Raw genomic sequence first — 16,382 nt, forward strand, 5'->3', positions numbered from 1 at the left:
TAGTTCAGTTGCTTTGAAGAGGCTGCTTTGGTTCAACTACGGTGTTCACGGTCTGGCTCGATACGGTTTAGAGAATATATCAAATCAAACCATTAAATTACGGTTTGAGAATTTCACAAACCAAACCAAATTGTTTTGGCATGGAAACCAAACCAGAACAAACCATTCTATTACGATTGTGTGGTTTTTAATACGGTTTATGAAACTTTGGACCATTCTTTGATTCTATTGGTCATAACCCAATTAGAAAGCCCAAATAGCAACCTTAAAATTAAAACTTAAAACCTTTACTTATTATTTTATTATAAAATGAAAGATTTTGTTATATATTTATAATTTTATACATTCAGTTTAGATATATTGTATATAATATTTATACGATGTAGTTTGTGTGTGTGTGGCTTACGATGTAGTTCAGTTTATAAAGTCCAAGAACCCAAACCGAAACTACAACCGCAATTTAGCAAACTATGAAACTGGATCAAACTGTTTTCACGTACAAACTGAAGCAAAACTATAAACTTAGTTTGATTCAGTTCAATTTCGTAGTTTGAACCAAACAATGAACAGCCTTGATTCAACTATTTCTATGAGGGCTAAACAAAATATTCAATTAAGCTGGTTCAATTGATTTGAAACACTATAGATAAATTATTTAAAATGGCTGAGGTTGCATTTAGCATTCCTTATTTTAAGGACACATCTCCTTTTTTTTGTTTAAAATGCCTTTATGAATACCGAGTTTTTAACTGCAAAAAATGAGATAAGTCCTTAAAATAAGGAATGCCAAATGTTGACTAAGGTGGAAAGCCCTTCTATAATGATTGGTTACTAATCATTTTGAGCTTTCTTCATTTTTCAACTAATATAACTTGCAGATGTAGGTGGTCTGTGTGGGACCCAATTTAAAAACCAAGATGCCATTGTGCTTCAACCCAAGTTAGGATTTCCTTCTAATGAAAAAAAAAATTGTTATTTTGCATTTTCATTTATTACTACTTATTTAATAAATTGACACAAAAAGTACCTTTTTTGTTCTATAGATGAAAAACAAGCTAGTCATTTTACATTTTTTTGTTTAATGCTTATGTATACCATCTTTATCAATGTTGCTGTTAAAAATGCAAAAGAGGTTTAGATTCTGGATTTTTTACTAAAATACCCTTACTCTTTGAACTTGGTTAACCCATATTTATGAGGGTCAAAAACATACCTTGGAACTACTACTTTTATTAAATTCATTATACTCCTCATCATTAAGTCCTATATTTAAGATATTAATTCTTTGTTCCCTTCATTAAATATTATATCTAAGACTCACTAAATAAATGAGTTTTGTGGACTTTTCTTGACTAAAACACCCATATTTATGAATTTAATACCTCTTTAACCATGTTGGACAAAAATGTAATTTAAAGTAATATTACTTTCCACTTCGTTAAATTTCCTCTCATTAAGGTATTAACTATCATTCATTCTCCTTAGATACTTTATTTGAAATATTTTTATTGCCAATAAATTCTACAAAGTAAATATATATCTAATATTTTTAATAATGTAAAACCTATGTCCAAAACCAACATGAAAAATAATTAAATAAACCACCCTTTTAACTGAATGGTAAGTAAATAGATCAACCATTGGCATTAAATGGGTCAACCAATGTTATTATAGTTAAATAATAAAATTTTAAAAATAAATATAAATATAAATTTTACAAAAATTATAAAAAACTATAAAAAATTAGGCACATTTCTAATATTATCTATATATCATATCAAATAACATTAAGCATGCAAAATAAATTTATTTTTATTATATGGAAATTAAATGCAATATTTAAAACTAACCCAAAAATGAAACCATTTCCTGTTCAAGTGGTGGCTCAATGATTCCACCTTTTAGGTCAAATGGATCAACCTAGGATATCATAATAAATAATAAATATTTAAAAAAGATAGACAAAAAATTATTAAAAACATAGAAATTTTGTAAAAAACATTTAGGTGCATCTTTAATATAAGGGCAAATTTCTTAAACTATACTTATTGTTTAGCTAATTGACAAACTGTATCCTTACTGTTTAATTATTGTCTTAAATTACCCCTACTATTTTTGACAATTAACTAGCTATATCCCTATCGTTAGCGTCCATTAATGTTTCATAAGAATCCGTACACATGTAACACCACGTAACAAATATTTTTTTTAAATCCCAATATTACCCTTTATCCCTGCCAAAGCTTTAGCATTTCAAAAGCTACAGCTTCGATCCCAAATCGATTATTTTCAAGCTAAACGCTAATGCTGATTATAGGTCCCACAATTGCAACTGTGATTTGACATCAAAATGGGGTTGGAGCCAGTAAGCAAGCGAAGGCAGGGAGACCGATTATACTGGGGGTGCTTTTATGTTTTTTGTCTGAGTCAAAATACCTCCATTGCTGTAACTTCTAGCAATGGGGTGCTTCTATCTTTTCCCTCGTAGCCTCCCCTCTTTCCCTCTCTCTATATCTCTCACCGTGTCTCCCCTCCTTTTTTCTTCTTCTCTCTCCCCTTCTCTCCACCGCCATAATATACCTCCCATATTCACTTTCTTGAACCACTAAACAAACGGTCTCAAAAATCAAAATGGAGCTTGTTGATTCAAAGAAGAAACCATTGCATCTTCCCTTAGATCAGAACATGGGAAGAAAAGAAGAAACCTTAAAATAACAACCATTGGTGCCATTGGTGGTTTCATGTTCAACAACAACAAACATTGAAGGAGACGCACGAAATCGTTTAGAAAACCTAGCAAAAAAGAATGATGGTGTGCTTCGAGGCATTGAACCCTATTTAAAAAGGCAGCAACATCATCGACTGTTCTGATAATCCACCCAAGCCCAAAACTCTAAATTTGCTATTTTGGTCACACTATAAGAAAAATGACCTTTGGCAACAGTCAAAAATTGTTTCTAATATATGAAAAACTGTTACAACTGAATGAGTTGTTGCTAGCAAAGCCATTATTAAAAGTTTTTTGCAACAATTAAGCGTTGTGGAATATGTTTTTTCACAATAATCAGTCTAATTGCCAGCAAAAATAGTGTTTTGCAACAAACATTTGCAATCGTCGCCAAACAAATTATTTTAGCAACAATGCATAAAAAGTTGTTGCCCATATAGTTTTTTAGCAACAACTGATTACTTGTTGTCTAATGGTACCATCCCAAACAATCATGTTAGCTGTTGCTGATCGTAAATTTGCAACAATTGAAGATTTGTATCTAACAATCATCTTAGGCAACAATTTGTATAAACTGTTGTTAAATGGGAAACAATCAAACAATTGTTGCCCCAAAGTTCCTTATACAATGATTAAGTTAATTGTTGTCAATTATAAATTAGCAACAACTGAACAATTGTTTCTTATAAATATTTATGGAAATAATTTTTACGAATTGATGTTGAATTAATAACAATTAAGCATTTGTTACCTTGAGCTTCCACACACTACAATCAAATCAAACATTGCTAATTGTAAAGTGGCCACAATTGAATAAATGTTTCTCATAAATATTTTAAGCAACAAACCTTGTGAAGTGTTATTAAAATACATTCCAACTATATTTATACACAAATGTGTTAAAAATATATTACAATTTCTAAATTGTTATCATAAATAATAGAATTAATACATAGAAATTTGGTCCAATGTATCCACCTACATATCTAAAGTTCTTGGGCTAACTAACTATAGTAACAAATTGGTTGAAATGATGAATAACTCATGAGAGGTTGATTCCACATCTTAAAGAGCTCCAATTTTATTTTACATGTAATTGTCTTGTGATGGAATACTTGGAGCATGTCTCATTCCTTCAAAAAATAAAATATAATAAGTCAAAAAACAAAACAAAATGAATCAAGCATCAAGTGGCCCTTCTTTTTTCAACTTATTTACAAAATAAAATTACATGTATACAAAAATTAAAGTTACATGAATTAAGCATCAAGCCTCATCATTGTTTTATACTATGAAGGTATTTCCATCAAAGCCACTAGAGCAAACTCTGCCTCTTTTTTATAAGTTGGTACATTCCTCGACACGATTACTATAAAATTTACAAACTGAATAGGGGAAAGCAATCATCCCTAGACAAATAACTTAGAAAACTATTAATTGGAGTATGACAAATTAACAAAGGATGAAAATTTAAATTCCATAAACCATATGTACCACACACCTAGAAATTATCAAAGGCTTGAACAGGGATGTTATCATCAAATTCCATCATTATGTCCCAAGGGCCTTTCCCAACTCTAACTAGGATAATGGACAAGGGTATTTGTAGCAAGAGAAAAAAAAAAAAAAAAAAAAACACAAGGGAATGTAAATTTCCAAAGAAAATGACTAAAGGAAACAAGCTATTACCTTACTTCTACAATTGCTTCTAGGGTCTTCTACTCTTGTGGGCTTAGCTACCTTTCTCCTTTATCGGGCTGAAATATTTAAGACATTTCTTTAGAATATATGATTAAAACATTGTTCTCCTTGTTATTAAAATGAAAAGTATAGTTTTTTTCTGTAAAATAGGTAAAAATAATAACTGAAGTACTTCAAAAAAAAGATCTATGTCCATTTTACTATAAAAAAATTACATGGTTGAACCTTAAAAGAATCACCTGTCCATTAGTAATTGTCATTAGTTAAACATGGTACTAGCCACTTATTTGCTCAACAATGGTCATAGCCATTTCAATTATAGGGGCAAATGATGTTGGTCATGGCTTAAGAAAACAGAAATTCATATTTTATAATAACTATTGTGTCGTTTCAAAACCTTCTCAAATCCGTTGCATGGTCTCTCATCTGGACAGAAGTTGAATACATCTTGATCAAGCGTTAATGCTGCCAATGTATATAAAAGGGACACCATTTTCTCAGTAATCCAAATAGAACGTAATTAAACAATTTGATGAGACACATCTTCATAAGAAATTACCATCTCCAAATCTAAAACATGGAAATCAAGTTATCATTGTCAAATGCACTTAAGGTTCTTCCAATTATTGATATTGCTTTCTCATAGGGATTATGGGTGACTCCAATGTGATGTAGGTTTTGATTGTTGAATGATCTTGTGCCTAGTTTTGAAAGCAGATTAAGCATGTCTCATAATACTTACAATAAGTTGCAAACAAGCATATAGACAAGGGAAAACCTGTCCACTCATTGCTCTTTGTGAAATCAATACCAATAATGAGATTAGCCCATTCCTTGGCAGAATTTCAGAAAGCAGTAACTGTTGCAACAAATTACAACAACTGGGTTGTAGAATTTTGTCTAGCAGTTGTTGTCCTTGGTATAAAGATAGGAGTGAAGCCACAAGATGCTATCTCCAAAGTGAAAATTCTTTCTGATGTCGAGGGATTATGTATGTCATTTTCTAGTAGTTGTGGTTCTTCAAATCCTGTTCTTGTTGTCCTCTATTTCAGCTAGTTGGATTTAGGTCAAATTGGTAGATGTTGCATATAGAAAATATGTAATCAGATTGAATTCATATCTATGTACGTTGGATTTGAATCTGACCTGTTTACAACTATACCTTAGGTTGAGTTGTCATCATATGGGATAATCACATTACAAAGATCATCCACTGATTATTTGTTCATAGAAAATTGGTTAAGACAAAGATGGGCATAAACACCAAACATAAACCTACTTGTAACAAAAATTCCAAATAAATGAGGCCTTTGCAGTCTGCATTAAAAATATCTATAGTAATACAGTGGATAGTTCTGGTCCAATAGTGGCGTATTAACAGCCCTAGATGGATTCACTCTAGCTTTTTAATGGATATTGTCTAGATGAGATCTGAATCTATTTGCACTATGATCTATTTCTCCCTAGTGATGTTGGATGTACTAATCAAACCATCAAATCTCATCTCCGTATCAGTTGGAGACTAACATAAAGAAATTAAAACTCATATTAACAGGGGAGATGCACTATCACAATCATGTTAAGTGTGATCAGTTAGCATTAAGAGTGTGAATGGACCAATTTTGGGTTGAACCTGTTCAAATCAAAATTAAATTGAATGGATTGGACGAACTAATATGACATTGAATTGGATGAAATGGTGCAAAGTATTAATTGGATTGGATTGGACCTAGTCCACCCATAATGGATTTATATCCAATCCATTGACCAGTTTGGATCAAACTGGTCAAAAATATTCATCGGATTGGATTGGATCTGGTCCATCTGCAATGGATACATATTGAACCGGATCGAATTATACCAATACCTGGTTCATTGACAGTCCGACTTAGCATAAAAAACTAAAAAAGTCCAATTATTTGGATAGTGAAAATTGATAGAATGTGAGTTACTTACTCAAATCCCACTGTAGTTCAGTAGTTGTGGTCTTTGCGGTGGGCATTCCAATAGGAATGAGGCCATAGTGTAGGCCCTCAACAGAAAGCAAGATATGAATCTCGTGATGGTGTTTTCATTTGAATTAGTGCAAAAGCATGGCAGGGGTAATCAATTGAATGTAAATTTTGATGTATTTTTGTTGAATTCACTTCTTGCCTTTTTTTTATTAAATGCTAACAAGTGTGAGATCAAAGCCTCTAATCATAAGATGCATTAAATGTCATGGATTTAATGATGTGAATAAAGTTAAATATGAGAAACTTAAAATATGAAACATTTGCATGAATTGCTAGTTAATTTTTCATAAAACTTGATGTAGCACGATCCGGTCACTCCTAGTTGGCACTCATGTGGCTCCTGGAAGGTACCTGAGATGAAGAAGAAGAAGAATCCCCGGGGAGTTTACCCGGTGGGGATACTTCGATGCTTAAGTTAGTACTCTATAGGAGAAGCAAAAAGGAGACGAAGGCTAAGAGTGCAGATAGCGCGTTCTCACTATACTCGAGAGATTAGAGGTCTCAAGAAGAAGTTTCTCTTCTGCCCTAAGGGCTTTTATAGGGGCACTCACGTCAGGTCAGGCATAACCGCCACTAGGCTCCTGCCACAGCCGTTACCTGCCAGGGCTGCGCAGGTGGCCATTGTGGCGTACGTCTCGCCTGGGTGAGTGACACGTCTCCAAAATGGCAAGCATGCCTTTGCCTGCTGAGAGACGTGGATGCAGACTGCCGAAAGGACTGGGACTGCGCCGTTAGTAAGGGATATGGCGTAGTCTGACCGGTACGGTTAGTCAGTTAGAAGCTTCCTGAGGAGCGCTCACGCGGCTCATTCGCGAGCTATTTTGTAGCGAGCTTGGAATACTCCAGGATTATCCTTAGTAGAATTGGTCCTTGGAATGACTTGTCTGCTTGGGAGCTCGGATGAGCTAATAACCTTAGCTCACAAGCTAAAGTTGCCTCGGAGTATCTCTTCGAAGGTAGCTTGGGGAACCTAGAGCTCGCGTTGTGGAGAGCTTCTCCTTTTGTGAGCTACAATGTAGCGAGCTGCTTTATGGGCCCGTCACTTGGTCGCACCAGGCTACAACGCTGAGTTGTCGCTCATGCTGAGTTAGTGTTCATGTGCCATCGTTTCATAGGTTGGGTCAAATCATCCTCCATCAATTGCCCCCCACTCCTCGGGCTGAGAGCACTGTCTTAGCGCGGGGAGTTTATGAAGAGTGATGGACTGATTTGACCAAAATTCAAACTTGATTGACTACTCACATTAAATGCATTTGCAGGAATCAAAAGATTTTCTGACTTTCCTGACTTTTTGGATTCCTAAAACATGCTGAAGTGGCTCTTAAATCTGAACATCGTGCGGCCGCGATTACCTTAATCATGGAAGACGTGCCACCAATCACCTTCAATTTTCAAAAGGCATGCGGCCAGTGCGCCCTCGGGCCATTGGATCTGCTTTGATCTGAGCCGTCAATTTGGAAGAGTGGAGACTATAAATAGGGGGCCTTCTGGGCCTCATTTTCTCCCAAGCCATCTTGTTGTCTTTGGATTCTGAAGTCGCGCACTTCATTTAATCTACCTGAATTCCTCAATTTGCTTCGTTCCGTCTCTTCTAGTGAGTCCCAATCGCTGTCAATCATGTCTGGGTACCCATACCACGCCTACCACTAGGGCGATAATCAGGACGATGATGCTCCCTCGAGCTTGAGGGGAGCCTGGGAGCAGATCTTGGAGGCTCGGGAGGCCTTCGGCGATGTAGCATCTACTTCTAAGGGGAGGGAGCCTGATACTATTGGCCCTTCCTCCATGACAGCGGAGAGACTCAGGTCTCTAATCTGCTACTTTCGCCTCCCTGGGGACCAGGTCTACAACCTCCCTACTGGCAACTTCCCTTGGGAGCATGGTCCCAATGACATAGTAATCTTCCAGGAATAGCTCGAGGTTGGCTTGCATCTCCCCCTGCACCCCTTGATAGTGGAGTTGCTAAATCATTTTAACGTCACCATTGACCAGCTTCATCCCAACGCCATTCGAAACATGGTTAGGACTATATCTTTGTGTTACGAGTACTGTCTTCCCTCGAACCTTGATATTTTTGCCTCTATCCTTTGTATAAAAAATGCTACTTCTGGGGTCCCTCCGGAGAGGCGCTTTTACAACCTCCCTCCCTGTTGCGGCTATAAACTCTTGTATGAGCTACCGAATAAGATTCCCGCTTGGAAGCGGGATTACTTTGTGGTCCGTAACCCTGAGGAGTGGCCCTTCCCAACTTCTTGGAGGGGTGCCATCCAGGACCCCAGGGCCGAGATGGACCCCGAAACTTGGAAAATGATGATGTCCTGGGCATCAGTAGGCTTCCTTTGCTCGGACTACTTGGCCGAGGAGAAGCTCGTGCAGGCCGGCCTGAGCCCAGGCAGGTTGTCTTTTTAGGTCATGTGGTTTCTGTAACGACATCGTACTCACATTCGCATGCATATATTTCATTCTTACTGAACTAACACTGATGTTCTTTTTGGCAGCAATCATGTCTAGTATTAATTTGCATCGCCTTCTCTCGAGCAACCAGAGGCGTCAAGCGAAGAGGACGCGCCCCGAGCGGACTCCCCCCTTGGGAGGTACTGAGTTCGGGTCTGCCGAGCCGGTTTTATCCTCCCCTCTGCTTGAGATTCTGACACCCCCACTCGAGGGAACTAGTGGGGTTGGTTTCGGAGGGGACGAGCTCCCTCAGCAGGGGAGGCTCCCTATAACCCCCTCCAGCCATGCCCTTACCCCCGGTTCCCAGTGGAAAACTGGGAAGGGGTGAACGACTACCTCGTGGCTCGCTCACTGGGGGAATATGGAGCCCGGGGACCTCGCCGCGTTCGCCTCCAGCCAATGGATGGTGTTAAGTGACTCCTTTCCTTTTACTTCTTTCATTTTGCTCCCTTTCACTATCATCTAATCTTCTCTTCTGTTGACAGGTGAATTCCGCCATCCATGCCATGGCTCTCCAGACACGCGTCCACCGCGGCGACGCCCTCGACCAGCGGGCTACTAATAAGAAGCTCCAGGGCAAGATCGACCGGATTCGGGGCGAGCTCCATCACACTCGTAAGGGGAGCGAGTCTCAAGAGCTGCTCGTCCACGACCAGGAGGCTCAAATTGCCCGGCTTCCTGAAGACAGCGTGTGTTACAGGGAGGAGTCATTAAGGGTGGTGGCGGAAATGGAGCTCCTCAAATGGTGGAGGCTAAATGAGAGAAAGCGGCCTGGGGTTTTAGAGACTCCCAGGAATACCACGACCTCCAGGTGGAATATGGTTCGAGTTCATATCGATCTGGGTTTAAGCTCTGCTGGTGGCTGGTTCGGAAAAAGTTCTCCAGGCTCAACCTTGACGGCATCACTATGAAGGGTTTGTCTCCTGAGACGGCAGACCAAGCAGAGGAAGAGGAGCCTGACTCCCCAGAGGAGGAGGAGGATGAGACAGATCCCTGAGGCGGTGTTTCTCTGGACTTCTGGTGGCTTCCGGGTGCCATAAACCCGATCTTTCAAAGGTCTTTGGTTGGGTGGTTGTGCCTTGTGATAGTCAAACTTTCCCGAGCTGTTTAGCTCGGTTATTGCATTGTCATTTTTCTTTCTCTCTCTTTTTTTTTGAATTGATAATGAAAGTTCTCCCTTTTTTCTTCCAAGTATGATGTGCTCTCTTTATCTTTGCTATGGCGATCTCAACACCCAAGCTATTAGAGCTACATACCCAAAGTAGGACTCCTCGATAATCGTTATCTTGAACTGTTCCTTAAATCATTTAAAGCATCTCTATGGTGCACAACAAAGTGATTACCATGTGTGTCCGAACTATATGCTCATCGGTTATTCTCTAGTTCGATCATCATACTAGAACAAGCTATGCTTGGTGGGGTTTAAGCCCGAGCTGCTTACACTCCTCACTTAAAGTTCTTCCATGTCCTGGAGACGACTGGGTCTGACTGGGCCGAGATTGTGTTAGCTTGAAATTTTGGCCCTTAGGCTCTGGGAGTCATTTATAGTCCACTTTTGAAGTTCACCCGTGCCTCAAAGGCGACCGGGTCTTATTGCACCAAGATCGTGTTAGCTCGGCATTTTGGCCCTTAGGCTTTGGGAGTGGCTCGTGGCCTACTCAGTTGTTACAGATAGTATTGTCTTAAGTTCACAATATTTCATGCCCAAGGTACTTGTTTCCCTTCGAGGTTCTCGAGCTCGTATGTTCCTTCCCTGAGTACCCGTTTCACTCGATAAGGTCCTTCCCAATTAGACCCAAGCTTTCCAACGCCGGGCTTAGGCACCATAACCTTTCGAAGAACCAGGTCGCCAACATGGAGGTTCCACTTCTTGACCCTGGCGTTATAGTACCAAGCTACTCTCTGCTGGTAGGCTGCAGTCCTGATATACGTGAGGTCCCTTCGTCAAGTAGATCGAGGTTGGTACGAAGCTCATCTTCATTCGTCCGTTCACTGTATGCTTCTTGTCACAGAGTAGGGACTTCGATCTTTGCGGGGATAACTACTTCGGTACCGTAGGTGAGGTTGAAGGGTATTTCTCCCATGGCAGTCTTGTCCGTGGTCCGGTAGGTCCATAGGACGCTATGTAACTCATCTACCCACAACCCTTTAGCCTGATCCAGCTGTGTCTTCAGCCGTGCCTTGAGAGTGTGCGACTGAAGTAAAATTATGTCGGATTCCCATGTCTTGGCACCAGTCTTGGAATTTGATATACTCGAACTGCTTGCCGTTGTCAAAAATCAATACTCGAGGTAACCCGAAGCGGCACACGATGTTCTTTCAAAAGAAGTTTTGGACATTCCAGGTTGTGATCATTACAAGGGGTTCAGCTTCTACCCACATGGTGAAATAGTCCACTGTTACTACTAAGAACTTCCTCCCACCCGTTGCTGGCGGGAATGGCCTGAGTAGATCGATGCCCCATTGTGCGAAGGGCCACGGGCTTGTGAGATACTTGAGATCGGCGGCAGGTTGGTGGTGAATATTGGCATGCTTCTGGCATTTTTCGCATTTTTTAACAAGCTCAATAGCGTTTGCCTTCAGTGTTGGCTAATAATACCCCTATCGAAGTGCCTTCTGGGCGAGGGCCCTGCCCCCCAAGTGTCCGCCGCACAATCCCTCATGAGTGTCGTGGAGTATGAGCTCGTCTTCGGTAGGTCGCAAGCAACGCAGGTAGGGGAGCGTGTAAGATCTTCGGTATAGTTGTTCGTCTATCATGACATATTTGGTTGCTTGGCACTGCACCCTTCTGGCTGCATTGCGATCTGTAGGGAGGGTCCCATGTAGCAAGAAGCCCGCGAGCGGGTCAATCCAGCTCGACTCTGCTTGAATGACGGGAGCGACCTCCTCTGCCCCCCCCCCCCCGAGAATGCTAGGTCGAGGCAAGTCCTCTATGTACACGGTTCTCAGGGTGATGTCGCTGGCACTGGCTAATCTAGACAGGGCATCGGCCTCAGTGTTCTCCGACCTTGGGATTTGCCTGACAAAGTGTGACTGGAAGTTGAGCAGGGCCTCTCTGACTTTGGCTAAGTAGGCTATCATGGTTGGCCCGCGAGCTTCGTACTCACCCGTGACCTGGTTGACCACGAGCTGGGAGTCACTGTAGATAATGATGTGCTTTGCTTTTACTTCTTTGGCTAGGGCTAGTCCAGCTATCAACACCTCGTACTCCGCTTCATTGTTAGATGCCACAAACTCGAAGCATAGCGCGTACTATAGTTTCATGCCACTTAGGTCGTACATTCTGGCTCCGCTGCCCTGTTGGTTCGAGGAGCCATCTACGTGAAGGATCCAAGGCTCCTCATCCCAGCTCACTCTTAGCCGAACTATGAGAGATGCCACACTGGCTACTACCTCACGAGGTTCAGACTCGACCTTCCTGGGAGCTTCAGGCTCACCCAAGCTGGGAGCCTCGTGCTTAACCGGCCTAGGGACTTCAGAGCTGAATGTGCATTCGGCTATGAAATCTGCTAAGGCTTGGGCCTTAATGGAAGTTCACGGCTTGTATTGGAGGTTGTACTCGCTGAGCTCAACGGCCCACTTTGTCAACCGACCAGAGACCTCGGGCTTAAGTAAGACTTGCCTCAGAGGCTTGTCGGTGAGAACGATAATAGTGTGAGTCTAGAAGTATGGGCGGAGCTTCCGAGCTGCAATTAACAGTGTGTATGCCAGCTTTTCTATCTCTGGGTATTTCATCTCTGCTCCTTGCAATACTTTACTAACATAATAAATGGGTCGTTGAACCCAATCTGCTTCTTTTATTAGTACCGAACTGACTACATCGTCGCTTTCCGAGAGGTACAATTCTAAAATATCACCCTCCTCGGGTCGGGTTAAGATCGACACACTAGCGAGGTATTTCTTGAGCTCGCCAAATGCGAGCTGATAGTCTTGGGTCCATTCGAACATTTTGCTTTTGATTGCCTTAAAGAATAGTAGACAACGGTCCGTCGAATTGGACATGAAGCGGCTCAGGATGGCTATGTGGCCATTCAACCTCTGAACCTCCTTCAACTTCCAGGGTGGTCTCATATCTAAGATGGCCTTATTTATATCCAGGTTGGCCTCAATGCCGCACTGGTTAATGATGTATCCTTCGAATTGCCCGAGGTCACACCGAATACACACTTGTTTGGGTTCAGTCTCATATTAAACTTACGCAAAATTTCAAAAACATAATGCAAGTCTTGTATTAATTCATGTGAAAATTTGAGTTTTGACGATCATGTCATTAGCATAGCATTCTACTTTTCTGCCAATTAGTGGCGCAAACAACTTATTTACAAAGCCTTTCAAAGGTTGCCCCTGCGTTTTTCAACCCGAAGGGCATAACCTTGTAATAGTATAGATCGAACTCCATGATGAAGGCAGTCTTTTCTTCGTCCGCCGAGTCCATCTTGATTTGGTTATAGCCTGAATAGGCGTCCAAGAAACTTAGCAACTCGTGCCCTGAGGTCGCGTCCACCAAGTGGTCAATTCTGGGGAGTGGGAAGCAGTCTTTTGGGCAAGCTCGTTTAGGTCGGTGTAGTCGACGCACATGCGCCACTTACCGTTGACCTTCTTTACCAGGACGGGGTTGGCTACCCAACTAGGGTAGTGGACTTCTCTTATGAAGTCAACTGCGAGAAACTTCTCGACCGCTTTCCACCACTCCGGGGCTAAGTTGCGCTTCTTCTATCTAACGGGTCTAACTACAAGATTAGTATTCAGCTTGTGAGTAATAAGGTTGGGGTGTATACCGGGCATCTCTGCCGCGGACCATGCAAAAATATCTAAATTTTGAATTAAGAAGCTTACTAGTTCGGATCGTAGAGGTTCTTGGACGGAAGCACCAATCCGAAGCATCCGAGTTGGTCAGCTACTAAGGTCAAGATTGCGATTGTTTCTTCCGTGGGCGCGACTCGTTCTTCGCCTTGCTCCATAGGCCGCTCTAGTTCAAGGTCGTTGGCCACCTTGGTCTTTCCCTTCAAGGCGGCAACATAGTACTTGCGGGACTCAAGCTAGTCGCCCCACGCTGCCCCCACACCAAAGTCTGTTGGGAACTTCATAACCAAATGATAGGTGGAAACCACCGCCCGCAGGACATGGGTGATTGGCCGGCCTATTATGGCATTGTATGGGGAGGGGGTCACGACCACCAGGAAGTCGTGTTTGAATCTAACTACGCAAGGCCATGTGCCAAGTTCCACAGGTACTGTTATTTTCCCAAGGGGCCAGACTTCTTCTTCGTTGAAGCCCACCAAAGGAGTGTCCGCAGACTTTAGGTCGCTTCTCTGCAACTGAATCTAGTTGAACGCAGCTTTGAAGAGGATGTCGACAGAGCTACCCAAGTCAACGAGTACGCGCCTGACCTCGAAGTTGTTGATTCTCAGCTTTATTACGAGTGCGTCATTGTGGAGGTAGTGGACCCCTTGTGCATCATCTTCTGTGAAGAAAATTGGCTCTTCTGTCCTCGGCCGCTTTGGAGGATTTTGCTCTTCCCGGGTGGCCTCACAAACTGACGTCTGAGCTGCTGCTAAAGTACAACCCGCGATGATCGAACCTTCTACTACATGTGGATGGTCCCCTGAACCGGTCTCTCTTCTGGGGGCTGCCTTTGTGGCTGTTCGGCCGGCCTACTACTGACTCGGGAGCATCCTTACCGTGCTCCCCTTGCCAACCTGCTTTATTATTACTATTATTATTTTGTACAAAGTTCCTCGAATATCCACGATGGATGAGCTCCTCTATCTCGTCGCAGAGGTTTTTACAACTCTCAGTACTGTGACCGTGATCTCTATGAAAACTACAGTACATATTCTTATTTCTTTCATTGGGATTCCACTCAAACGGGGTGGCTTGTTCACATACGGGGCATCCTTGATCGCCATCAGGATTTTGGCCTGTTTCACGTTCAATGGGGTGTAATCAGTTCAGTCTGCTACAAGAGCTCGGAATGACTGACCCGACTTTGCCCCCTAAGCTGCATCCTTTTTCTTTTCGCTGTCCCCTTGACTGTAAGGCTCTCCTTCCCTCGCCCTCGCCCTTCTGGTTGATCTCCTCTTCGATGGCTATGAATCTGACAGTGAGCTTAAGAAATTTGGTTATGGTCGCTGGTTGGTTGACGACCATGTGCCATTTGAACTCTTTATGCGTCACGCCTTTCTTGGCCGCTACGAGGCGCACAACGGGGTCCAGGCATGGTATCTGCATGCACACATCGTTGAACCGCTTGATATAACTTCGGATGGGTTCTCCCTCTCTCTGCACTATGCTGAGGAGACTCTCTTCGGTTCGTGGACACCGCTTGCTGGTGATGAAATGGGACGTGAAGGCTTGCGCAAATTGCCCAACTTTTTACCGATCTAGGTGCCAGGTTCCGGTACCATGTATGGGATGCTCCTCTAAAAGTGGTGGAGAAGGTCATGCACATGCACGACTCGCTGGCTCTTGCCAAGTGCATCTGCGATTGGAAGGCATCTACGTGATCATTTAGGTCGAACGACCCATCGTACTTGTCAAGAGGGGGGAGCTTAAAGTCTTTAGGCATTGGGACTGCCAGGAGTTCGAGAGATAGAGGAATTGAACTGAAAGGATGGGAGCCTTGACTTCACCCGAGCTTACTTCTTCTTTGCCTTCGAGCTCGGACAGGTCGTGGGTGACAGACCGGCTAGCTCGGCGGTGGCGTCTCTGTTTCTTGGCGGGCTCGGCATTTGTACTGCTCACCTCTGTGCTGTTTGGGATGGTGTGCGCAGAAAGTAGCTCAGGCCGCTGGTGATGACTACGAACAGAGGGATCCTGCTTAGAGCCTGCAGCCAGAATCTCGAACCGGTTCTCTAAGAATGGGGTATCAGGCCTGGAGGGCTGAGACGATGTGGACTTGGCAAGCTGGGGTCCTTCTAACCTGACCGCCCGTGGCGAGGCCGAAGTGGCCGATCTTTCCTGTCTGCTGCGGAGGAGGCCTAGCTCCTTGGAGGGTTCTGAAGGGCCTTTCCTTGGCGAGAAAGGTGCTCCTCTTAACGATGGGACCTAGCCCGCTGTGAGGCTGGGTGCCGAGGAGGGAGTTGCAATTGCTGAAGGTGAGGTTGTGGTAGCTGGGGAAATTGCTGTTGATACTAGTACTAGGAGACCTGGTGTAGCACATGCTGTTGATAGATCTGAAACTATTGAAATTGTTGCATTTGAGCCTGCATGGCCTGCATGCACTGCACCAAATCTTCTAGCTGGTTCGGGCTGGCCGCTAGGGGCACAACCGAGGGTTCAGTAAAGGTTGTTCCGACTATGGTAGGAAGTGGAGCAACGACGGGTGCCCTGCAAGAGGCACATTCAAACTAGGGATCCCGTCCGCTAAGAGGGGGATGGTGAACTGTCCGATGCAGACAGTAGGAAGTTGGGGCTGTTCTCTGGAGTTATCCATATCCATGCTTCGTCCGATGTTGCTAGAGGAAGCCATGAGTATTGAGTTT

At 42.7% G+C, this 16,382-nt stretch overlaps 1 pseudogene; it reads right to left on the reverse strand.

Moving 5' to 3' along the window:
* Positions 1-3,987: 3,987 nt before the first annotated feature.
* LOC148877774 (E3 ubiquitin-protein ligase RGLG1-like) lies at positions 3,988-8,949 on the reverse strand (annotated as a pseudogene).
* Between the last annotated feature and the right edge of the window lie 7,433 nt (positions 8,950-16,382).

Source organism: Nelumbo lutea, chromosome 1 (genome assembly GCF_056320005.1).
Source record: "Nelumbo lutea isolate HS-2025 chromosome 1, American lotus-T2T, whole genome shotgun sequence".
NCBI lineage: Eukaryota > Viridiplantae > Streptophyta > Magnoliopsida > Proteales > Nelumbonaceae > Nelumbo > Nelumbo lutea.